At 31.6% G+C, this 27,762-nt stretch overlaps 1 long non-coding RNA gene across 1 annotated transcript; it reads left to right on the forward strand.

Moving 5' to 3' along the window:
- Positions 1–1,236: 1,236 nt before the first annotated feature.
- LOC144848276 (uncharacterized) lies at positions 1,237–27,762 on the forward strand. The gene is made up of 4 exons (XR_013613839.1): positions 1,237–1,341; positions 19,028–19,072; positions 25,125–25,285; positions 26,501–27,762. It is a non-coding gene; the product is annotated as an uncharacterized LOC144848276 (long non-coding RNA).

The following is a 27,762-nucleotide window of genomic DNA, read 5'->3' on the forward strand; positions in this document are numbered from 1 at the left end:
TGCAGCAATGAATGTTTCTACAAAAACACCCGATCAATAGTTTGACCATAAATATTTATGCGCTAATTATACTTCCAATTATCAGAGAATGTTTGTGGATTTGGGATAAATGATGACTATCATACTCACTACAACTTTGAATTAATTGCATTAAATTACATTATTATTTTAAAAATCATCTACCTGAACAAATATTTTGTCATTTTTGTTTTGTTTTGAATATGCCATTTTGATGTTCTATAATAGTTATTCACCAAAAACTGGATCGGCCATTGGATTTGTGGTTATATGTAACCGTGTGGTTTGTTTTTTATAAGTGAAAACATTCTTTTTTTTTCTCCCGAAGTGATTAACTTGATTAAAACTGCAAAATGGATTTATTAATCTTCATTTTTCTGGATGACAAGACATCTTTAAGAAAACGTGAGACATTGCTATTGTGGACTCAGAAAAAAACACAATGTTTTACAATAAAATGTAATTTCTATTTTGAAAAAGCTAACATATAAAGGTAAATATACATCTTCAATTGTGTAATCATGTTTTCTAAATCTAAAGAGAAATGGTGATGCTGAACTAATTTATTCATCTCAAGCATGAAGGTAAAGTTCATACGTTAACTTGAAAATTGTAAATATGGCGTTTATAATCTATATAGGCCTACTTAAATCAAAGAAGATCGAATATTTAGCTGCTTGTTGTTTTGAAAACGGTGGCCTAATTAAAAATCTAAATGAAAAGTTGTTTTTTTTTCAATTTTAAGATTAGTTTTAAAAATTAGAAGCAGAAAAAATATAATTATTCGTTGTACACAATGTTTTAGCTTTTTTTTTAATGCGAACACTAATTAATAAATTATCATAAAACAATTCCGTGACAACATGTTAATCCACGGAATAAATAACAGTGAATTATTACAATATATTTCATGCATAAGCTATGTTGAAGTGTTATGCGGCGTGGTTGCCTTTTTATAATTTGGATACTAAGCATAATAAATGATCTGTAAAATTGGTCTATGTAATAACCAAATGCAGTTCTTGATCTATACAATGTTGATTCTATGTTTAATTTTTCAGTCATACATGCTTGAATTGTGTTGATAACAAATCAACTTTCTATTCAACTTATTGGCAGATTGTAATCTTATTGGTCAGATTGTGACCAATGACAATGCTTGTATTTTCTACTATTGTCATGCGCAGAAAACATTATTGATATTGTACAACGTACACTAGAAACATCTTTATTATATCAAGATTCCTTGGGAGTAAAGGTACGAAAATACGTTACGCGCTTTCACGTCGACTGAAAATAACTTATTAAAAGCATCGTTACAAAACAGGTATGACGATTTACTTATTTTCACTGATCATTAACCAACACATCTTAAACCGTCCATTAAATAATATTATGTAAGTGATATTTATATTTTAGAAATGTTACCATGCGATGTATGTAATGCTTGGTAATAATAGGAAACAAGAAATTAGACACACGCGATAGAAATACTATCACTTTTTGTTTTTGTATGCGCATGTCGCGTCGTCCACCACAATTTTGAATATTTTAAAGAGACATTTTTTAACTAAGGTTAAAGAATCAACGCTTTCTGGACATTATCCTAATATTTGTGATGAATTCGCTTAAAGTCATTAGGGTTTATGCCATTTTGACATTCATTATAATAATCCAGTCGTTAGTATAAATTGCAATGTATATAGACAATTTCATTTAACACATAACTATACATTTTGGAAGTACTGTAGGGCTATCGTTTACTGTATGAAAAAGCGGTTTTTATTATCAATATTATTTTATTTATGACAATGTATCATTAATTTGTGCATTGAAATAAGTATTTCAGATAATGTTCAGGGTTAGGACAACACACATTATTAATATCACATCAATAACGTAAGTGAAATAAACTGTAACATGTAACTAAGAATTCGGTGGGAGATGTTATTTATACACATCTTAAATTGTTCCATTATTTAAGATTTTATTAGGCATTTTTCAGTGGTATCTTACCAATTTAATGATTTAATCAATTACAATAATAGGTAAAACATGATAATTCTAAACACAGTTTTAAATCAAGCAATTTTCTTTCACGGCAATTGATCCAGTTCCCAAAGTATAAGGTCCTATTTTCCTGCAGGTAGTACACGTCCCTCGTGTTGTCCTGGTGCAATACATAAATGACATCTCCTATACAAATCCAATACAGACAACTCACTGATGAAACTTGGTGAATATGTTGTGACGATTATCAAACTATTATAGTCACTTAAATTAACAGTCAGTTATCAATCAATCTATCATCTATCAATCCAAAAAATATCCGTTGTTAATATTTTATTAAGAAAATGTAGAGTAACCTAAACTTACGAGGAATGAATAGAGGATCGAAAGGAAGTATTTTGTTGGCGAAAACATCTATAATAGTGTTTCAGCTTCCTCTTGGATTTTAAACGATCTGTCATTCAATATGTTAGCAGACATCTATCAACCCAGAAAGATGTATTCCTTTGTTGATCTTTCATTAATTGTACAGTAAGGCAACCTAAAGATTCGAATTGAAAGAGGAAAACGTGAATGATGACGTTTGTATATATCTTTTGATATAGATGAGAAAGATAAGAACATTTGGAGGCCTAAACATTGCGGAAGAATGAACAAATTGGACCTCAATATCTGCTTAATATGCAGATGATTATACAATATGATTGTTGTTTCCTATTAAAACGTGTTCTACGATGGAATCACATTATAATATCATACAATAATATAATGTATTAGATTATATATGTATTATTAATAAAATAATAAATTGCAACTTCGCTACATTTTCCTTAAATTAAGTTTACTGAACATTTCGATCGGTGTGAATTCAATTCTTGTAAGTTAGATTATGTTGGATTAAAGTGCTCTAATATAATCGACTGCATTAACGTGTGGTGAATTACCAATATATATTGCGAACTAAAGAAGTATGTAATCTAAAAACTCTCTAACGTACAGTATTTCAAAATATAATTGAAAAACATATGTTCTAAAGTTATGTTCGATTTCTTTTACTGTATTAAGCGTCATAAAAATCATGGAAGTATAGAGGAACTTTTAAACTACTAGAGATTCAACTGGACAGGGACTCCTTAAATTGGCCGACGTATATTTAGTATATCAAAATAATAATATTATGAAGAACTATTAATCACAATTGTTTGTATACAAATCAGAACAGTTTTATAAAATTGATTTTTATTTTTAAATGAATGTCTTGCAAAAAGTTCTAAGAATACATTATCGCGTTGATGCGATCTCAACATTGGCGTAGTGGTTGGCATATTATTTGATTGGCTGATTGGTACAACCAGGTACAAACATGTTCTCCGCGGTACAACCAAGGCAATCTAACAACAGGATGCTGAGTTCCAGAGATCCACACGTTTATCTGTGGCTGCGACACGATCAGTTCCACGCCCCTTATTGGCCAATTAAGAAAGACGAGTGGTGTTAAACGCTAATAAAAATATAGAATCTATGTAATTCCTTATGACCATTTACACGAAGCGCGGAGCGGACGGGCGGTTTCCGCTGACGATAGATACAGATTCAAGCTGGCATACACTAAAATCAGTACAACAACCTACTAACATTTGTGTAATCTTAGTTACTACCGTTGAAGTAAATATTCAATTAAGAATAATTAGAAATAGTTCAAAATATACGTTTTTTATTCAAATTTAAGAAATTAGCAATACAGCCAATATAACAAATAAACGCAGATGAGGAAAACATGTGCTCAGGATCCACCTGATTCTCTATAGGCATACCATATCTCCACGTATATCTTTATCTCCGCATTATGATTAGGTTAAGCCTGTGACCTATGGGACAGGCGTCACATGTGATAAATATATGACACTGTATTACAGAATTTTCCTATGATACTAGCCAAATTATAGATACAGTACAGATAATCATGTACAACACCCATGGTTAACTTCAAAACAATATATAAGAACAATTAATAAGCAATCTACAGCATCTACATGAAATGGATCAAAATACATATTATGTTGCAATTATACATTCTTGGTCTAGGTTAGTATCTTGGTATTTTTTCTTAAAATCTCAAACTTCATTTTAATGCTTCTAATGATGTCATCAACCGTACAGCGTAAATCACTGTAAATGATCAGTAACATTAATCACACATTCACAGACAATTTACAAGTATTTTCAACACATCATATTAAACGTGGTATTTTTAGTAATACGTGTAAGTCTAAATAACTGGTTTATTCTTTAAAAGTATGTCGAAATGTGTAGGAGATGGGTTGGCAAATAATCTACAGTACTAGAAAATGAGATTAACTCTAAATCTAACTATCTCTATCATTTAAGACATATTAAAGACAATATCTGTACAACTCTTCTCTGGTACAATTTAACTTCCTAATTTTTGACAATTCTCTCTCACCACTACAGGAAATTTAATGTTTGTTCGTAATTATTATAGCATGTACTGTATCTACAGTAATAGGTAGGCCTAAAGTTTATGATATAGTTTCACAAGATATATATCTCACCACTACAGGAAACCTAATTTTTGACAATTCTGACTCCTCGTCTTATGGACAATCTCACCACTACAGGAAATGTAGTATTTGTTCGTAATTATTGTAGCAAATTCCATGTACTATATCTAGAGTAATAGGTATGCCTAAAGTTTGTGATACAGTTTCACATATATCACAATGTATGATACAGGCGTCAGTAAAGATATATATTACACTGTATTACAGTATTACGTATGATACTTGCCATTTAATATGTGGAGATGCAGTACAGAGAATCTATATATTATTGTTATTTTGCCATTGAAATTAATAAATGTTCTTGAAAATCGGGTGATTCGATTTCATTTCAATGAAAAGTAATTTTAATATCACCTTTACTATAAAATATGAAAAACCATGGAGGTAATATAAACATGTGTTTTCATTACCTTCTTGGGAAAACAAAACAGGTTGAAAAATTCCATAGCTTTACGACTTCGTCATTCATGGCTATTCATGTCATAATGCCTTACACAGTAAGTGCTGTTTGAATTATTGTCATTGAACCTATAATTAGCCTACACCGAGAATGGTAAATTTTTCTAAATATAGCAATGCCTATGCAATTTTGCTAATGGAAGACTTATCTTCCACCCTGTAAGCTGTTATAATCGTATTTTCATTACTGCAATTAATTTAGTATTATAAATAGGCCTAATATTATTGTAGAGTTCTTGTGGCCACGTTTATGTAACTATTCGTCGATTATAAAAACTAATTTAAATTTTCCATCCTCGTTATCGGTATTAATCTCTTTAATTTTTAATATCAAAATTCACCTTGTTAATTTGCAATTGTTAAATATATTATTGTAACATAACCTCGTAGGCCTAATAACATTAACCGCGAAAAATATTATGGATTAACCCTAAAGTACCCTAAAATCTTTGAGGGAAAAATATTTAATTTTACCTCCCTCAATGCTAAAATTAATTTATGGAGTCAGATTTGGATGGTGATAATTTCTACATTTTTTAAAAAGTTTCATAACACTTTCAGATTCAAAAACTGATTGAGAAACGTAATGTTAGAGTGACACCAAATGTCAGCTCATTGGACACAAGATTTCTTAGATTTGCTTCGTAGACGAAGTATGCCTCTAAATACATACTTTTCTTTGAAAGTTATCAAAGCACCTCTTTTTATATACTTTTTTTTTGATAACCAATGTCTTATTTTGTGTATTTCCTGATTAGATTTATCTTTGACAGTGTCAAATAAATATAAAAGTATCCGCAATTACTTTACATTTAAATAGCACCTTTAAAACTCACCGGTAGAATATCTTGTTACTAATACAGAACAGTAACATAGTTACTGGTCACACATGCGTTTTAACAAGATTTATATTTCTTAGATTATCGGTTTTAAAATGTATCAAATAATATATTTTTCTCATGGGTGTAACCTTAGACGATTGAAAAGTTACTAATATGTTTCTAAAAAGGTAAGTTACATTATATTGCCATAGTTAGGATTTAGTATCGACATGCTTGGGATGTTTGCTGTAGTTTTAATCAAGAGTAATAATTTTAACATGGAATAATATCGGGTTTTTGCGGACTGTTCATTAGCTTTAGTATTAGCCTGTAGATTACGTAGGGCCTATATTTAGGCCTACAATAAAAAAAATTGTGTCGTCTCATTTGTTAAATAAAAAAATACATTTTATGATTTCGTTCTGGTCTGCTCTATCATCGCCAAGATTATCATGACACTTTTTGCAGTATAGCAAATAAATGCTAAAACTGTAAATTACTGTTGGCCTGTTTGTAATTTTAAAGATTAAACACTCAGGCAATCGTTTGTAATGTGATGGCGCTAGTTACAGTTCGTTATGCATGATTAATTAATCGAATGACGTAATGCATTTACGGCATAATACTGTACGTGGAAAGATTGGTGTTTGGGGTTTCATTGCGAGTACGAGAGACCAGTATACTTTATGCTATTGCAACAAGCCAGATATGTTATAATAAGAGTAAATTTGATAAATTTAGGTGATTTTGTTCTTATCGTCAGAAGCTTATTGGTCGCCATCATAAAATGGACTTATAGGTTATACAAATTCACGGCAATTTTTTTTTCGGACGCAGTATCGCTAAATCAGAAAGCATTTAATTTAATTTATATCGTTTGGTCATATTAGCACTAAAATTAAAGGAGTACTATACATATCCACACATTTTAAATACGGTAAGAAATCACGTGTCGTTACAGGTATCAAATCTAATGTGTACTTTACAATATAAATTCAACTATATCAACTTTCTGTCAGTTTAGATGCACTGATTCTAAATGCATGACTTATGTTTAATTCGTCCATATCACCTGTCAAAATAGTTTAATTTATGCTCATCTCTGTTTAACACTTGTACGTAAAGATCTATACGAAAGTGCTCTGATATCTTCTCTCTCGTTGACAAGTTCAAATTGTAAATGACAATGTTAGTTTCCAGTACTATTATACGCGTTGTATAATAGATGCAAATGGTAACACAAATTGTCCATCTCATATAATTGATAATTTGTTTTTTTTCTGTAAGACATTAAATTATCTTAAAAACTATCTAATAAATATTTATTTATTTATTAGATTTATACATCTATTTTCCACAAAAAATACGTGTGTGTCAACAAATGTGTGTGGATGACTGGCTGATGCCTTTCTGCCATGACAAAAGTTCATAACTAATGCGACATAATGTCATCTATCAGTTCACAGTAAGCTCATCATCTTTGACATTGAATGTCAATGATTGTTTTTGATCCAGTCAATCAATCTGGCATAACGTCGTTCATGTTTCTGCGATCCCAGCATAAACAACTACGAAGAAGATTAACTTTAAACAGGACTGTGGCCACCATTATTAGGATTGAAACTTTATCAAATTTTTCAGGACATAGGCTATATTTGACCTTTATTAATCTCTTCCTATCACATCAGTGAATTATGAATGTAGATTTACAAGAATTATATGACATTTCAAATATAAAGTACGTCTCCGAGCCCTTAATGGCATCATGGCCCCTCCCACAGTAAATATATGGAGAAAGCCTTTAATCCATTTTACAACAATATTTCTTTGTAACAAGATCTGATCATCATTGTATTGTTATCCTGTGTTATTGTGTGTAACATCTTTCCGTCTTACTCATGGACATCTAATGTATAGGCTCATTACCTTGCTGTCTAATTTATTATTTATTAAATTGTAACTAACCAGAAACTTATCTCATTAACAATAAAGATATTGTTTATAGAGACTATATCCACAAACCAAATTTTCCATTGGTACTGCAATGTACATTGTACAGTATATCGTAACCTTTTGTGTGGCTAATTTATATTTCAGTAAACTTCCTATATTTATTTCATTAGGTTACTCATGCGAATAATTCTAACTTAAAATGTGACATAGTTTTAAAAAGAAGTCATCATGTTAGAAAATCAAGATGATATCATGTTAGAAAATCAAGATGATGTTTTGATGTACAAAACATTTTCTAAGATTAAAAATTAACTTAAATTAAATTTCCAAATAGGCCTTACAAATAACAGAAAATGACACCTACCTTCGGTAAAATATGAGATAACGTATAGAATGCGTTCATAAACTGAACTATAGTTTTAAAAGTTCTCCCATGATATTTTCGTTCCACCGAACCATAATGAATAATTCGTCAAATCAATTCTATATCAAAAAAACATACATTCATTAGCACAGGTACAGTAAATTGGCGTACGCATTATAAATATCTTAAAAATCCACTATCTAACATGAATATTTTCTTTGGCGCATTCCATAATTATGCGGTAATTATTAATAGCTATCAATTAATATATCTTCAGAATAATAGTTTAGTGGTGAGTGTACAGTATTAACTTGTGCTCAAATTGCCACCAGGTAAAATGTTTAAATTATTCTGTACTTTAGTACTACACCGATACTAATAACCTAACGAGGTTTAAATATTCATTTTTGTTGTATCATTTCATAACGACAACGCACGTATAATCAGTGACTTAAACACTTATACAACCTTCAGTTGAATAAGTTAAATATTATTTCCATAAAGCATATTTAAAATAACGAATATACACGCTATTATCTCTAAAGGTTATATAGATATTGATTATGACTAACGATATTGAATTATTTTATTCTCTCCAAAACGTCAGATATTTTAATTACTGTATACTTTAACACGTTCTTTAATTTTATGTTTCTGTTTCAACTTTCAATATAACTACAAAAATCAATAAATGTATAGCAACCATTCTGCGTGTAGTTCAGACTTCAGAAGTCACATAGATAAGTCAAACAAAGAAGTAAACGGTGGGATTATAAACAAAACAGTGAAATACTATTTTAGAAAAATAAAATCTGCGTCTAACTTTAATTATACATATCCAGAATCACATGCAGGTTACACGTTTGGAATGTTCATTTTTCCAATAAAATGTTTATATGCCAGAAAATGATGTTGTATGCTTATTCAATAATATTGCAATAATAATAATTCCTAGCGTAAATATAATTTCAAGTTAAATTAAAGGGTTGTTAAATGTTTTAACATTAATACTCAACTTACTACATGGTAGAATATAAGATGAGTTAAGAAATAATTGTAATAGTAGGTCTAACAGGTAAGTACAAAACTCCCAGTTTTCGGGTGTTCAGATTTAACACCAATACTTATTATTATGATTGGGGTGTTGCACAAATTGTCTTATTACTATTTTGTTAATGGTTTTTACACATTTGTGTACATATTGCTCACATAAACCTAATGATCTAGGTTCTAGACTGTGTTTCGACTTAATATTATTAAAAAGATAACATTAGTTTGGCATATATGGCGTTTCATACGTATAATACCCTTTCCGGACAAACACTCGGCAGGTTTAATAAACATAGTGAGATTTACAATTTTTACCCATCTCACCAATTGATATAAACTATTATTGTCTAAGAGTGAATTACTTCATCTTTCCGGGTAACATAAGGCATGGTAGCAATGCATTTTAATTTTTATCTGACATTACTTGTAAGACATTTGTCTTTTATTAAAAGATAATAGCACCACCATCAGTTTTTTGTGTAAGCTTATTACATTACATCATTACATTTCCCATCATGTATTAACTTTAGAAGCAACTGAAACGTCTTTTTGTAATTTTTACCGCTCTTATTAACAATATAATAAATGGTGTGATATAGCCTTTTTGACATTTAAACAAATTTTTAAAGCTTTTAGCTTTATCACATATATTTGTAATATCAAAATTAGCAGTATAATACAATGTAAGATGGCAGCCCTATTTAACGTGCGTTTTATATCAAGTTCAAACCAATGTTTACTGTCACAACAAATTATGCCTATATTCCGAACACATTGAAACATTTCTCAAAATCAATTTGAATTTCTTCCGTGTCTCTGATACATTTTTGTAGATGTGTAATTTATAAAAATATATAGATTTTTAATACAGATTCGTCAACCTCTATTCAGCCTAGTAGTTTTCCAAAATGCTTGAAGGCTATATCAAATATTATTTGGTTTTGATGAATATTTTCACTTAGTTATACAATACAAATTCAATTTAGAGGCGAATCAAGCAAAAACAAATCTAGATTCAATTGACAATGGAACACATGGATTACTTTCTAGTAGGCCTAACTGGGCTCAGTTTCTATGTCAATTTGGATTTTAAGAAATGGAAAGATAGGCCTACATTTAAATTTTACGAACAAGCACAACTTATGGTGGAAGTTTCGGTGCCAAAGGTGTCTAGTTCGCAAAAATTAGAAAATGTTGTTCTAAGTGTGTTAAATCACAAAACTACCTATGATAATACATGTCGCATTATTAAGTAGTTATTACTTAATAATTAGTATTAGGCCTACTTAACCTCAATTTAAATTAAAAATTAATATATAGTTATTCATTAATAATAATAATTACATAATATTACTGAAATTGAGGTTTAAAAAGAGGAAAAGGGTATGGTGAGAGTTGTAGAATTATTATATATGTATAATATAATATTACTTTTCGTAATCCATGTTAAACAAACATCATTTATAAACTTTTTCAAATGTTATCCTATTTTGATTTTGCATAAAAAGTGTTATCTTCCGTGACAATGCCTTGAAGATCATTAACCCAGCATTATGATTTAACACTGCTATTAATCCATCATTCATTATCGCTAACTTCATAAATCATCATTTTAAATGCCTTTCAAAATCAGTCAATTAGTCAACATGTTGTCTAATGTTTCACTAAAACCATCATCATGGAATGTATATTTCGCGTCGCCTGTTGGCCAGTTGCATTCAAGAGAGAAAAAAACTAAATAAATAAATAATGAACAATAAATAAAACTGTTACTTCAAAAAGTCGAGCGGTGTTTTTTGTAAGAATTATTTCTTTTTATTACCGGTACCGAGTCTATGTAAAAAACATACGCTTAAAATAATACAGAGATGATAGGCATATGAATAATAACCAGTCAGTTCCAATTTCAATTACTTTGTAGTCATACAGATTCGTGTGAACTCTTCGAATGTAGGTTATCCTACCCGAATACTGTAGCCATGTTTTGTCAGAAAAATGATGTGTTGTCAGATTGGATATTTTTGAAGCGTAAAATTGTTTTTGATGTGTGGATCGGAACCTACTTCGCACACGTTTGTTAGAATTTCTATGAATAAGTTCGAACATGGAATGAATGAATAAGTAATGTAATGGGAAAATAACAATGAACACTGAACATACCAGCTTATCTGCTGGAGGGCTGCTTAACCTACTAGATGTTTATAGTTGGGCTGGTTGTTGTAGTAGACTTAACTAGACCTATTAAACTCCAATTTCTACACCAGGCTTCCAAATGCCGGATTTATCACACTTGCTTAGCAAAAATTGCCTTAAATCATTTTGCTTAAGCAAAAATAATTGTAATAAAATACTGTATTGATGAATGCCAGCCTATGACTTTAAACACGGAAACCTTCTTTTAACCAATTTACAGTTCTGTTTGTCAGTAGTACTAAAATTATGATCAAATCTGCACTAATGATAAAAATCAAGCACAATTTGCATTCTGCAGAAACGGTAGAACTGCATTTTCCGTCATATCTTTAAAATGTAAATTGGCTGTAACGTATCTTGTACAGTATCTTGTACTGTACTTACAAAATGACGACACTATGCAAACCACCTCGGTTAGATAGTAGATTAAATCTCACATTGACCATATTTACAGTAAGATAACTTACTTGAATATATATCCTGTTTAAATGCTATAAAGCTAATAATGCAAAGAAATCCAGACTGGTATTAGGGTGGTATTAACATGTTACTTAGGATAATATTGTTTTACGAATGTTATTTAATTCGCCGTTTTAGATACGTGCAGAAAGCAAGTTATGACATGCATGTATTTAATTGCCATCGGTTCAAAAAAGAAACTGCTGGACTGTTTAATGTCAAGAAACGGCAATAGGCCAATCCACAAACGTCCAACACCTAACCGAAACCCTCTAAATAATATCTCACTATTTTATTACATGTCAACAATTGAGTTAAGATTTGGAATATAACAGAAAAATAATTTGCTTGCAGAAATGCTGTGATATACCTCCTAAAGCCTAGCACTGGAGGCATAATTTAAATTTATGTGGAAAGGACTTAAGATTGTTATATTAGATTCACGGCATATCAATTATGTGGTGGTGAATGTTGTACAAAATTATACAAATAATGAATGTTGAAGAGTGCGATCGTACAGTAAATTCATAAGTGAACAATGAAATTCTATTGTCACGAGGCGAAGCCCGAGTAAAAATAGAAATTCATATTTCACCGAATGAAACTATTTGTAGTATCGCACGAATATAAAACTATAATTATTTTAAAGTTTTATTAACAGTTAGTTTTATATACCATCTAAGTAGATTCTTGGTATTGCTATTGTTCTGCTGAGCTTGTTGTGAAGGAGAGATCGCGTCGCGTGCGTCGCTGCTTCCGTTCAACCATATTTTTTTTCGTACGTGAGAAAAAAACTATTACACGATCATTGGATAGTACGTAATATTACACGCCATGTGACCCACAATCGTCCAATCAAATGACAGGAATCTATTCAGGTGTTATATAAAATAGAATATTTGATAATAAACATGTTGGTTATTTCACCAGACATTCACCGTTTGTCACTATATTGTATATCCTAATGTTATTGTTTTAATCAAATATCAAACTACGTATGAGTACTCTCCCTTGCGGCGTCAAACCAATTAATATGTATAGAATAGATGTTGAATTGTTATAACTAATTTCCCATGGTGTCCAACACAGCGCTAATATTATTGAAAGATTGATTCAATAGCGGCAATTTAACTCGACACACTATGCGTTGCGTACTCGATGGACATGGGCAAAGTAACACTTATTTTCCCATTGGGCTAATTTGAATTATACCACTTTAAAGTTCCATGAAGAAATATATTTCCTAATTTACTATTAAAAAGTTAAACGTTTTAAGTATATACACATTTTGATATAATTATTATCAATTAAATGGAAATTAGATCACACTTTATAGTGAGTCTTAAATCTCTGGTGAAGATAAGTTAATTAGGCCTATTACTGTGTTATTTGCAAATTAGTTTTATAACACTATATTAGGAAGGTTTTTCATTTATTTCATTTCATCAGAATCATTTACTACAGATATAACAATATCATTCATTTTTTCATGGCCAAAAAACAGCGCCACTCCCGCCTCTACGAGACCCAGTGGAGTAACCACCGAGATGAACGTTACCCCATCCTTGATCGTAACGTGCTAATGTATTTATAATATAAAATGAAGGAAAAATGTTTAACAGTTTGTATCGAATATATGTTGTAAGCTGAACCTTTTTTATGTTTTCCTTTTACGTGCATGCTGCAACGATGACTTGCCATTCATATTAAATAACTTTACAACCAATACTTGTTTCCTTGTATTTGTTTATCGGGCTCACATGTGTCAAAATATGTTGTAAGCTGAAATAATTATGCTCATTTAAAATTAGAAATCAGTTTGAATCACATCTATTTAGCTATTCAGTGTATTCAGTAGTCGTTTTTGACCTGTGTACGAAATTCTCTATACGTGTATCGGATTTTAAATCTTCTTTAGCTAGCTAGATTGTTTTAGTAACTGTAAATACCAATCGGGATTGTATGTATAGTTTAGTATATGTTTTTAGTTATTTAAATGAAATTATAATTGAACAGTTTTTTTTTTAATAATTGAGTATAAAATAAAATTATATCGAAATGGCATGACAAACAAGTAATGACATGACTGTTATTAAATTAAATCTTAGGCCTACAATTTGAATTTTAACTAGACATTGAATTGATATTAATTAACAATAAAAAATCACATGAAGATGATTTAAATCGGAGCGTCTCGAAAAGTGAAAATATCTGAACTTTGGAACATCCTCTAGAAATAACTCTGCACCTAGACTTTAAACAATCTTCTAGATTTGCTTTCATCTGGACTTATAATGCAAAAAAAGTGTCAGTTAAATTTCAGTTCTACTACATTACGGGAGAAATCATTCTAAAACGGAAACTTTACATTCAACTGTGAACTTTAGGAAGTGTTCTAGTAAAGTCACCATTATAAGGCCAACGCCTGGACTATAGGAAATCATTACATTTTGTTTCTTGACAACAATTACAGATTGGGTTACACACCAATGTTATAAATGGACACAGACATCTTAATGAAGTCACTCCATTTTGCTACCTAAATATTAGTCATTCTTGACAGTTAGCTATCAACATTTCGTTGTACTCCATTAATTTCAAATCTGTACACATAATGAATCAGCAGTGATACATTAGTTCAACCGTGACAGACATTATTAATCAAATAAAACGTTTCTTTCTTGTTTAAAAAAAAACATTGTAAATTCATTTTACTTGTTAATTTATATTCAACCAATAGGGACAATTTCATTTGTTGAAACAAATTATCTTTCTTTATGGCGCTTTTACTACGCAAACACTTCGCTGTTTCCCTTCAATATTACCCCCAACAAACGTTGGATTCTAAAAATGGTACAATTATCATGATCAACGAAATAGCAACTTCAATAGTAATCATCTAATGTAATGTTTGTTTTTCGATGACTTACTGAAAAGAAGTAGGATCTAGGTTTTGTTGTCATCATGACTATTTTAAACAAAAATGAAACAGAAAATAAAACAACACAAATGAGTATGGAAATGCATGCTGAGAGATAAACAAGGTGGAGAGAAAAATGAAGTGGATTATTTTCGACAAAACAATGGTTTAGGACTCCATGCAACAACTAAAAAACAAGAAAGTGAGATAGGCATGAAACATTGCCAGACTAGACTTGGGTAAAACTTACAACAGAAATGGCACACGCGACAGAGCAAGAAACAACTAAATAGAGAGATGAGGTTGTGCTGGTATACTGAATGAGAGCTGCACAGAAACAGAAAGAGATTTCAGCTTGATGAGGTCTTCGCCCCGTAGTTGACTGAAATCGTAAAGAGACAAGACATCATCTTGCTAATGTATACCAACCCATCCTTCATCGGTTCTTGTAATTTTATTATATTACGTATTTAATTGTAGGTATATACTCTGTATACATCACATTGTACTCATTGAATTGGACTTGCCCCAAGTCTGTATTTATTATATAATGTTATTCCACCCGTCGGCGTTTCGAATTGCCTGCAAAGCTCAATAAATCATACGTATATGCAATGCCGAAATATTTATCTTTTTGCCAATATTGATTCCAAATACCTAGACTATCATACTATTTAAAACGTTTTACTATATCTCCGCAATCTATTCAAACGGGCCAATTTGAATACAAATGTTGCCTTGGTCAATATTGCACAAACAAGTTCTTGAAGGGATTTATTTTAATTCCATTATCCATCTTTAATATTGCCTGATCAAATTCTGAAATAATTAGCTAATTTTCATTAGGTTAGTAATAATTATATCTTCGTTCTAATTACTTATCCAATTTATTTTCAATATCTTAAGGCATATTCATCTGTTGTTTTGCCAAAGGCCCGATCATATTGTGTTTTATATAACACCTAGTGTATCCCAATTTTTATTGGAAGTTTATTGTATTTTTTTATAACGTACATACATAATGTTGTTCTGTTGACCGCAACAGCAGTTGCTTTATACTTCCAAACATCTTATTTTCCAGCACGAATTTCTTATTTGAACCATAAACACAATTTTGAAAATAAATTGAAATAAGAGTAATTTAAGCATGAAGTTATAAATTTATAACTTTAAGAATAATGTACTATGTTTTCAATTTCTATTATTTTTGGTATTCCAGCTATTTGTTTTTAAAATGAGTGATACAGTAACAAAGCGTATCATTTTAAAACATAAATATCCACTGACAACTTTAATTGATGTGCTGCAATATTAATATGTACTGAATTATCACACTATCGATTTTCATCATTTCCGAATTTCCCATACTGCACTACCTAGTTAATGTACGCCTGGTCACGCTAGGTTATACATCTATTGAATATCAATGTTATTATATCATTGTAGCCCAAAGGGAATATAACATGTATTGTAAGTTTAGCCTACTATGGAAGCCATGCGAATATTAATATAAATAGCCCACAAAAAGCTGTTAATGTTGATCTTGTTAGGTTTTATCTTCTTATCTTTGCTGAACAATCAATATCAATCATATTGGAAAGGATACTAATTACTCTCATCAATCGATTAGAATGTGTTGCTACCGAAACCACACGATGAGGCATTTGCCAGGCGAATATATTTGAATAAAAAATAGGCCTGTAACCATTCTTTACAAAATGAGATAAGTAAAATCGAGAGTCCCTTTATATTTTGGTTGTTATGCTACAACCATCTTTTTTTTTCTATACTTTACTTTCTTTTGGAAACACGTTATATCTCCATGCTTTTTTCTATTCACTTTTTGAACGTATAGAAATCGTGTCCAAGAGTCAAAACATGCCCTTTCCTAACTGAAATATACATAATAATGTAAAACAAGTTGACGCTAAATGGAACCGTTACACGGATTCCTTTATTCTTATGCACATGCTATATTATAGAGTAGGCCTATACATTTACGAGAAATCAATCATGTTCCATAATTCAATTCTATAATGTTATTTTAAACACCTCATTTTTAATATAGCATGCTGTTTTGTTGCCCACATCGAACTCTCTATACTAATGGATGTCGTTACTTCCCATTGATATCAAGATTTAAATGTTATATTATATTGTTATGTCAGCGTTGGGGTTGAACTACATCTGTTCTCTGACCAAGTAGTTATACTGTAGTACAGTAACCTAATACAATAACTTCTTGCTCTGACAACCCTTCTTTTATTATCTAGTATTGCTTTATGACAACTGTCATTACTCAAAATCAGATTTCCTCTTTGTCTGAAACTTACTTTTCTATTTCATCTTGTCGATCTTTCCTCTGTACACGACACAACTTATCTAAGTATGATCCCTCTCAACAAGGCAATATACATGGCTGCAGTCGCGTACTCAAGTTAGTGTTTACCGACCAACCGACCGACCGACCAACCGATCGATCAACCGACTCACCAACCGACCCACCAACCGACCCACCAACCGACCCACATTACTGTAGAGTCGCGTTGCACGTGACTAAAAGTGACCAAACCGTTACACTAAACATCTTTCGTTATTGCTGAAATGAATCTCGGCATACTGCAGCGTCACTCCGAATCTCGCAAATTGAAATTAAGTAAATTACATTTAAATGCAAATGTATACCGTACACTATTTCCTTTCTCATGAAAATGCTAAATTAATTACATAATGATGTAGCGGCTTAAGAACATTGTTTGAAGTTCCTAAAATCTTTGTGAATCTAGTGTTTCGTATCTTTTAAATGATTTTATTATCTAATAAGAAAGGAATTAGAATTAAGCATTTATTCACAATGTATTGATTTTGATTAGCTTATATTGAAAGAATTTTTTCTATTTATTTATATAGAAGTTTCGGTACATGCAATGCCTAAACGTTAAGCCTGTTTTTGTGATAATCAATCAATAATTCATAGACCAAATCCTTCTAACTAAATGAAAGATTTTAATAGAATAGATTACGAAATTGAAATGAAATTCAAATAGATATATACGGTTCCTGTAGGAGCTGGTATTTACAACTTGATTTAAAAAATATTTAAACCTTTTCTCTGTTACGCAATAAAAAGATATGTTTAAAACAAGTTAGAAAATTCAATTCAATCAATAGATTACTATGTAATAAAAATACAGAATTGTTTTCCGTTTTTATTATTCATGTTTTTATTAGCCTACTGTGATAGGTATGTAGGCTTCTAGTAATAATCAACTGCATTATAGTACCCCTATTAATAAATTAAATGAGTGATTTTCATGTAACTTTTTGTGAAATTGTGAAAACACGGTGAACTTTATGTGTTTTTTTTTTATGCTGGGTTTTTTTTTCTTAGGCATTGTAAATACTGTTTTTAAAGAATTCTGAACATTTACCATGATAAATGTGTTCATATGTCATTTCTGTTTCCGTTAGATTTTCTATAAATGCGAACCACGGGACAAATTAGTTTTAGACCTCAGATTTAGAGAAAAAAGGTATTTAAATTGTTTGTATGATATGTTTTTTGGAAACATAAGTAGGCCTATGATATTTCAGTATCGTAGTTATACATTAAGGTTACTGTAGAAAACAAGATTATATTGTTTTTTTTAAACTAATGCTTTTTTTAAATAACATCAGTAACAACAAAAGCCCTCTCATTGAACAAAATGGAGATCAGTCAGGGGGAAAATGGCAAAAGGCTTCATATTTTATAGGAGTTTTATCAGATAATCTAAATTGTTATAACAACACTTGTAACTTGACCACAGTGCTGATGTCCCATTCTCTACTGCATTGTCATTTTTAAATTTAGGCAATTAGGCCTATTGGTAAGGATTTCAGTCACTGTCAAATACACACGATACTCTACTCTAAGTCTTATTACAAGTCTTGGGAGTCTGGGAGTGAGATTTATATATTTTATTTGTATCATGAGAACATTCTTGGCGTCATCTCACAGAATTTGAACCCAAGATACTGGTATTTGTAGGCGTGCATCTTAACCACCAATCTACAACTGCAATACAATCAAACTACAAGCCCACTCCATAATTGCCCTAAAGTGAGAGTCCGTTGTTTATGACTTTGGTCTAAATAAAATTGAAATCATATTTTTGATTCATTTACGTATTATGTATGTATTTCATTTTATATTTTGCAGGAACTCACATATAGGATATCTTTACCAAAGCGATTAAAGAAAGTAAGTTGAAATTGTTAACATTTTAGCATAATTTTAGGACAACATGAATATGTTGATCTTGTGTAAGTGAAAAGGAAAACAACTAATATAGTATTAGGCCTATACAGTATGCATCAATAACTCGGTCGGTTGATTAGTTGCTTATTTACTTATAATCTCATTCATCTTCGCTTCATGATTTTTGTTTTTGCTATGCACATACACATCTGTACGTAGGCTTACTCAAGGATCTTCCCTCCAATAAAATACCTTCAAATAACTTTATTGTTTCAATACAGACTATACAACCCTTAAAGATGTATTTTCCCCAACAAATTTTGGCTGAATATGCCATTTTAATGAAAAAAATTACTTACCTGAAAAAACTGCATATGTAAAGGTTTAATTTAAACATTTATTTTGTTATTTTATAAGTGAAAACATTTTTCATTTGTCTATGGGAGTGATTAACGACAAAATGGCGTATTCAAAGTTCGATTTGATTAAACTTTATTTTTCATGTTTTTTGTCGGACAATACATATTTAATAATTAAAGAGGCCTCCGGTAAAATAGATCATAACAACACTGATATTTAATTTGGAAGAGATCTGAAATGAATCGTGACGTATTTTATATACTGTTGCCATATATTATGGTTAACATAACAAATATACTTAATAATGTTCTGCAATACATAGTCTTCTAAACCATAAAACGATACAGGTGTGAATAAGATATTGATTTCGTAGGTATGAAAGCAATATAATATTTCCTGACGATTATTCATAAACCAAACCACACGATGGATAGGTATGAATGTGAACAGAAAAGTAGATCTATGGAATAGTTCAAAAGTACGGTAAAATGAACGAGGTTAGGAAGCGGTAGGGAGATCTTTTATGTGCGAAAACTGGCAATTTTTGATGATTATTAGTGATTTACAGTGATATACATACAAATGCGCATTGGACTAGATACTACAAACAACTTTCATCTCACCTTGGTGGTTCCCGCTAGGACGCAACGCAAGGACGTAAGCCACAACGCAAGCGAATTGACCAATTAAATGCGATGGATTATTCAAACTGTCGCTTGTGATTGGTCAATTCATTTGTTGCGTGAATATCACGGAATTGTGGAAATGTTACGCTTAAAATGCAGTTACTATTTAAAACTACTGTATTTAAGATCCATGGATAGAAGATAACAAATGTCAATGTACCAAATCAAATTTAAACAAATGTATTTAATATTTTCATTTTCATGTTCATACAACAACGATGGTTTTTGATGAAACAAATACATCAAATTTACGTTAAATTTACATTTACAACATTTGGAAGCATCGATGCATAAGTTGACATCTCCATTAAAAGTAATGAACTTTTTTCTAGTGAAATCACAATTGGTGTTTTTTTTTACATACAGACCTCTCAAATTGACGATAAAATTATTATTTTTTGATGTTTTAATACTTGTATGATATATATTCTCAACATGGTTTACAGATGGCGTCTGTGCTTACCGCTTACAAATAATTTCAAAAGACACGTTTACAAATACTTTATTTTGTGTTTCAAATAATTCTAAATAAACAGAAACAGAAGTATAATAAAGACGATAGCAACAAACCGTGGTAATAAAATAATAAAAAATGCAATAAAATCACAATGATAAAGTGTGGAAATGTACAAACTACTAACCATTCGATAAAAGACACCGCCTGCGTCACGATGTCATTAACTTGGACTATTTTATATTTTATTCGTGATATTACCAAGGATATGTCACAAATGTCCGAATGGACAATTATCTGCTGCTTTTTCTAAAAAGTATACTAACGTGTTTAATACTATAATGTGATATTAAACACGGGACCACACTCCTTATCTGAAAGGCGGTGAGTTCAATCTGTGCCCGGTCGCATCATAAACACACAGAGTCGCAATATCACCGTGTATAACAACTGAATACTGCCGTCATTCTCAATGTTCTAGAATACAGAACTAAATCTTGGTCATCGCCAATTAGTTTGTTGTTATTGTATTTAGTCGCGTGCAAACGGTCGGTCTGTCGGTTGGTCGGTCGGTCGTAAGAACATTTTTTTGCTTTGATAAATAATTTGTAGACCTATCTAATGTCTTTTGATTGGTTGATCATCACAATTTTTAAATTATGTGTCTATCTTATTTGTAATTTGTAATTTTTATTTTAAAATGTGTGGATAAACCAATAAAACAAACAAAAAAAACAAACAAACTTTCTTAGAGTGGATTTGGTGAACATGGCAAATACGTTGAGATGTTGGCAAAAATGCGTAAAATTGAGGGAGCTATGATTTTTACTTAAGTAGGCCTACAGTGGACGTGACGTCATGACACTGCAAAAGTTTACCAAAATCATGGCGGAATGTCGTAAAATGCATTTCAATTAATTAAAATTATATTAACAAACAGTGAATTATCGATTTTTTTTAGAAATACAGGTTAGGGCAGTTCCTTTTTACTAGGAAACCAAACCTCATTCAAGAAATTTAAGATATATGCTACTGTAGGCCTAAGCATGTTCGTGTAATAATAACTATCCATGGCCTATGCTTATATATGCCTAAATAGGTTCTAGGACACCTACCCCCTAGACAGTTACCCCCCGGATGTTTACCACCCGGACAACTACCCCCTTAGGACAACTACCCCCCGGACAACTACTCCCCGGACAACTACCCCCTTAGGACAACTACCCCCTTAGGATAACAACCCCCCGGACAACAACCCCCCGGACAACTACCCCCTTAGGACAACTACCCCCTTAGGATAACTACCCCCCGGACAACAACCCCCCGGACAACTACCCCCTTAGGACAACTACCCCCTTAGGATAACAACCCCCCGGACAACAACCCCCCGGACAACTACCCCCTTAGGACAACTACCCCCTTAGGATAACTACCCCCTTAGGATAACTACCCCCTTAGGATAACTATCCCCCGATCAACTACCTATTATACACTGTTGCAGAGTCAGGTTGTTCCTAGGGGGTAATTGTCCGGGGGGTAGTTGTCCAGGGGGTAGTTGTCCTAAGGGGGTTGTTGTCCTAAGGGGGTATTTGTCCGGGGGGTAGTTGTCCTAAAGGGGTAGTTGTCCTAAGGGGGTAGTTGTCCAGGTGGTGGTTGTCCGGGGGGTAGTTTTCCGGGGGGTAAATGTCCAGGGGGTGAATATCCGGATACGGCCTAGATAGCCTAGCCTAATTATTACGTTCCCTTAACCATGCAGACATACTCCTACTTGCAAGTATACATTAATTCGATTAATCTACATTTGGTTCTTTGCAATAAAAGATAAATGATCAGGGAGTGTTCGTTGACAAACTACGTTAATAAATAATAATCCTAAAGAGTTGTCTATTAAATTGTTGGGCAATTCAAAAGCTATCTTCATCGAACTACAGTGTGAAATGAGCATCAAGGGAACTTAGGCCAGAACACTACGGCAACGTTACAAGAAAGTAGCACAAAACCAACCTAGTTCTTCATAACCCGTACTGAGGTAGCTTGTATTTGAAATTAAAATCATGTATTGTACTGCCCAATGGTGACGATTTATGAACAATCTATAATGGTGTACCTACACTTTTTTTTCTGGCGACACATTATACGAACATTCGTTTATCACCATCAGGGTAGATTCACACTTATTTCCCATGTGGTATTATTTCTAAGATTATTTAATAGACATTTCATGTTGTAGTAATATCATCAGAGTGACGGCCACGAAATGTTACAAAAGCTTGATGCGCTTGTACAATGCATTTGTTGTCATTTTACCATGTGCCTCTAGGAAATATCACTTAAATGTATTTATTTAAATTCAGTTACTGAACCCAAATTGTAAGTATTGCCTTTGAGAAAGACTTTTAGTTGAAGTAATTAAACCCACATATAACATGTAGTATTTAGGAATCAACCCAGAAAAGTCACTTAAATTGTTATCAATTTTACTCATAGAAGAAAACTACCCAATTTAGGGACATGACTAGAATACTTTAGATTGAGAGAAGCGTGATCACTGACACATTAAAGCAATTGTACAATAGCAGAACAAGTCAACGTATATCAAATCATATATATGTTTTAAACTTATATTATTGTTGATATTAAACTTAAAGAGTTTATATATCTATAATTTTAATATCATGCAAATATATGTTATCTACAAAAAAATATTGATATAAATAGGCCTTTTATTATATTTAACATTTTAAAAGCAATCGCTTTTTCAGTTAACATTCAGTTTTTTTTTAAATACAATGAATGTTAGGCATATGCTCTCCTTGACAATATCCTCCGGACCTTTTCTTACGACTGTTTCTCTCGGATATTCCCCCACACACTCTCATAACATTATGTATATCATTATTCAAACACATTTACATCTGTTAGAGTGTATTATTACATACTGTATTTATACTCCAATAAACAATAGTATTTTATTATAGAATAGTCATAAGATTTGGACCTAGTACCGTACTGTTTCTTAAAACCCTTCATATTTTTCATAACGCCACTGCAACAGTGGTTATACAAGTAATCAACTAAGGCATAACCAACTCTATTATTAGACTGTAGCTGAAGTTTACATTATAAAATCTAATAAAAGCCTTGCATCAATACAGTATGTACATAATCTTGAATTTCAATTTCATTTAATCAAACCATCCATAAATCCGTTTTATTACAGATACAAGTCAGCAAAAATATTGATTATGTTCATAAAAAAAGTAGATTATTAATTTGGTATTTTAGTCTGGGTGTAAAAATATTCCTTATACGACTACTGTATAGAAACTGTCAAGTTAAAAAGCATTAGGTTTTGCAACATACTTTCTGAGCAGTTCTATAAATCTAGGCCTACATGATTTTGACAAAAATAACAATTATATGAAGCTCATTTTTTAAATGAAATATTTTCTTTGAAACCTAAAAACTGTCAACGTTATGGATGCGTTTGGAATAATATGCCTCTTGTAGATAATTCTATTTTCAGTGGATAGGGGAAACTTATTATTATACTTATTATATATCAAGCAAACTGTGGTGTAACAGTGCAATGGTAATTCAGTAGGAAAAACAATATAAAGAACTATAACAACTAAAACATTGTTGAAAATACCTAGACTTGCTCAAAGTATATTATAGATTTTATGTTAGTTGCCATGAGTTGGCTTTTCGATTTTTGTCTGTAAACGAGCTATAGGCCTATGTTTGAAACGCCATATGTGCCAAAATATATTTTTACTAATATAGCCTGGTTTCCATAAAATCGCTACACCGTGTCGCCGACTGCTGTCGCCGACAGAGCGTAGCGATTCTATGGAAACGCTAGAATTTATCGGGGATCTAGTACGCGAGCGCTAAATATTCTTTGGTACACGCGTATACGATTCATCGCCGACAAAATCGGCAAAGTTGAACATGGTTGAACTTTGCCGATTTGTCTGCGATGAATCGGGGAGACCTCCCCGATGCTCGTCGGCGACATCTGCGCGTGTAGCGATTTCAATGGAAACGGTGTAGCGATTTTATGGAAACCAGGCTTATTAAGTCAAAACTTATGCTAATGTTTCACACTGTAGGCATATAGTTTCATGTATACCGGGTGATTCAAATCTTTCTGAAATTATAAATAAAACACAGTGCTGAATTGTGTATTATAATTATTTGTGCTGATTTTAGAAGTTCCGAAAACATGAAAAATAAAGTTAAACTTAGAATACGGAATTTTGTAGTTTTAATAAAGTTATTCACTTCTGCATAAAAAATGAAACATTATTGATTTCACTTATAAAAATACGGAATAAACAAAAAAACATTTTACTAGATTCAATTTTTGGTCAAAGTGAATAACTTGTTATAGGTAGGTATTGTATCTTTAATTTAAAAGTTGACTATGAAATTAAAATATGGGCCAATGGGAAGAAGTGCTTTCATTGATCTTGGCTTTTCTCTGTAAGGAAGACCAAATCTTGCCGATTAAGTGACACATCTGAAACTAAAGTTATGATTTTTTTTGCAGAGATGAAGATTGCCCATTTCATACTCTTGGCAATGGTTGTCATAGCAGCTTTGAGTGTCAACGCACAATCAGAGGAAGATGATCCAGCAGACGATGGATATCTTGACTTTGTGAACCAAGCCTTAGAAAAACGAAGATCATCAAGGACGCGACCTTCTAGGGTAAGTATAATTTTAATATTTTTAATGAATAAAATTCGAAATATGTACAATAGGGAGCTTTCGATCTGCGACAACCGACGACTAAACTACGTCATATTAGTTCATTGTGCGCATGTGTAGATATTGGGACAAATATCTTTAAAAGACGGACAGAATTTGTAGAATCACGGAACACGACAGAGAAATACGTTCGTCTTAAACTGGGTTAACACATAGCCTTAGACATAATGTCTGTGGTTAACCAATGTGTTGCTGTCTATTTTTTTTTATCAAACTTTAGGATATTATATAATTGATCATAGATTACAGTCCAATAATAAAAGATGATTATTCATTTCAACAAGTCGTCAATGAGTCTAATGTATAACTTTAGTTAAAAATGAATTCCATACATTCGTGAAGAACTATGAATATAAATTACTGAAACCCAATTTACTATTATTCCTGGTATTTTCAATATCAAAAAGCAGAAGTAAAATTCTCATAAAGTAAAAAAAAATGAATTATAAGTAGAAGTGTATGAATATAAATGAGTAGAATTCAATTTTCCATTTTGAATTATTGTGCACATACACCTGTTTCGAAGGACAATTTAATATTATACGGCCTGATACGTGTTGAATTTTACAATTCAAATTTACACTTAGGGTTGTCAAACGTCGATTGCAATGCAAACGAAATAAACTATAAATAATGACTGAATATGTCATTATATAAAAATGATGGAATGACAAACTAGAAATTGCAAAGTGCAAGTGAATGCTGCGAGCAGATCTGACGCAGGGTCCTCTTAAACACAAACCAAATGTATATAATTAGAACGCTTCTCATTGGATAACTAAAGACACTATGCAGTGTACAATCGTCGCCTGCAATTTTGATTTCGCTCGCAGAGAGCGAAAGCCGTAAACTTAGCCTAGGTCATATTAGGCCAATGTTTTGTAGACAACCATGACCCTTCGGCCCTCACATTTCTGTGCAGAATATGGAGAAATTGTATTATTTTGTTAGAATAAATGTTGTTTTGGATCTTTGTAATTACTAAGCATTTAGCCTTCCTCCAATAAACTCCACATAAAAATCCTCCTGAACAATAAACGCCCAGGCGTTTATTCAAACAAATAAACGATCATGTGATTATTATTGGATGTAATAAGAAGCGATTTGATAAAGGTGAGTTGTGTTACTGACCTAATTTTTTATTTTTATTTTCAGTGTTTAACGTATGGCAAAACATGCACAGTAAACTATTTTGGAAAACATAATTGCTGTTTTCAGACAAGATGCACCGGTGCCCGTGGCATGCCATGTAAAAAGGGAAAATCGTGTGTTTGTGCAAACTACAATGGAAAGTGATCTAATTTAGTTACACAGTGGTTAAGTAAATGTTTAGCAGTGTCATTTGAAAAAAAAAAGAATAGTTTGGTCCCCTTGTTTTATTTTCTTTCACTACACCAGGAGATCGATTTTCTGTATAAATTAAAAACTGAATAACAACATTTTGTGAATATAAAAGTATGTAATATATTATTTTTGTGAATTTGAAAAACACTCTAGTTCATATTTCTGAAACTAGTACTATACCCCTAACATTCTAAAGTAACATTTTAATATAAATAGTTTATTTTGTTCTGCTTAAACTTAAAAGCCAAATGTTTAAAAACACTCAAGAAACACAGAAATATTATTGTGTAATAACGTCACCATTTTGTATATATTTGAAAATCTTCTATGAATCACAATGGAGCAGTTACGATGGCCTGTAAGTGTCACAGCAACTTTCAAAAAATATTTTTTTTTAAACAATTGCCATGACATTTACAGGCCACCGTAGCCAGTCATATAAAGTGACTAAACTTTAATTGGAGTAAGCTTGACATTACATCAGAAAGGATTACATTTTGTATAGGTATCATGACATTTGAACTTAGTGCGTAATGGAAGTCAAATGCGTGTTGGGGGACGGAAACGAGCTATATGCAGACGATCGGGAATCACGGATATTTAGCGCAAATACCAATAATCAATCATCCAATAACACATTGAAAAGTTTGTCGAAATGTCATGACAAAATCTCTAATAAACAGATAAAAAACAGAGGAAAATACATTACTGTTGTTTGCAGTTTGATAAGTTTAGAGATATCCCAATGGAGAATTCAATATTTCTACCCAAATTGAACGTGTAAATGATTGTTTATATACCACAAGATACGGAATACATTTCATTGTTAGATTAGCAAACATAATTTGCACACAATTTGAAAAGGTGTGTAGTTCCAAAAAAAAGTTGTTTTATTACGTTAGTGTGTCGTTGTATGTGGTAAATGTTTGATGCATAAAAGCTTATTAATTGTAATAAAAGAGAAAAAATATGAAAGATGGAATTATTTTCAATTAGAAATGAATGGTAATTGTAATGTTACTGTCCACCGTCTATAGGGGGCGTAGTATAATAAAACGTTTTGTACAGGTGAA

This window comes from Antedon bifida, chromosome 7 (genome assembly GCF_963402885.1).
Source record: "Antedon bifida chromosome 7, ecAntBifi1.1, whole genome shotgun sequence".
Lineage (NCBI taxonomy): Eukaryota > Metazoa > Echinodermata > Crinoidea > Comatulida > Antedonidae > Antedon > Antedon bifida.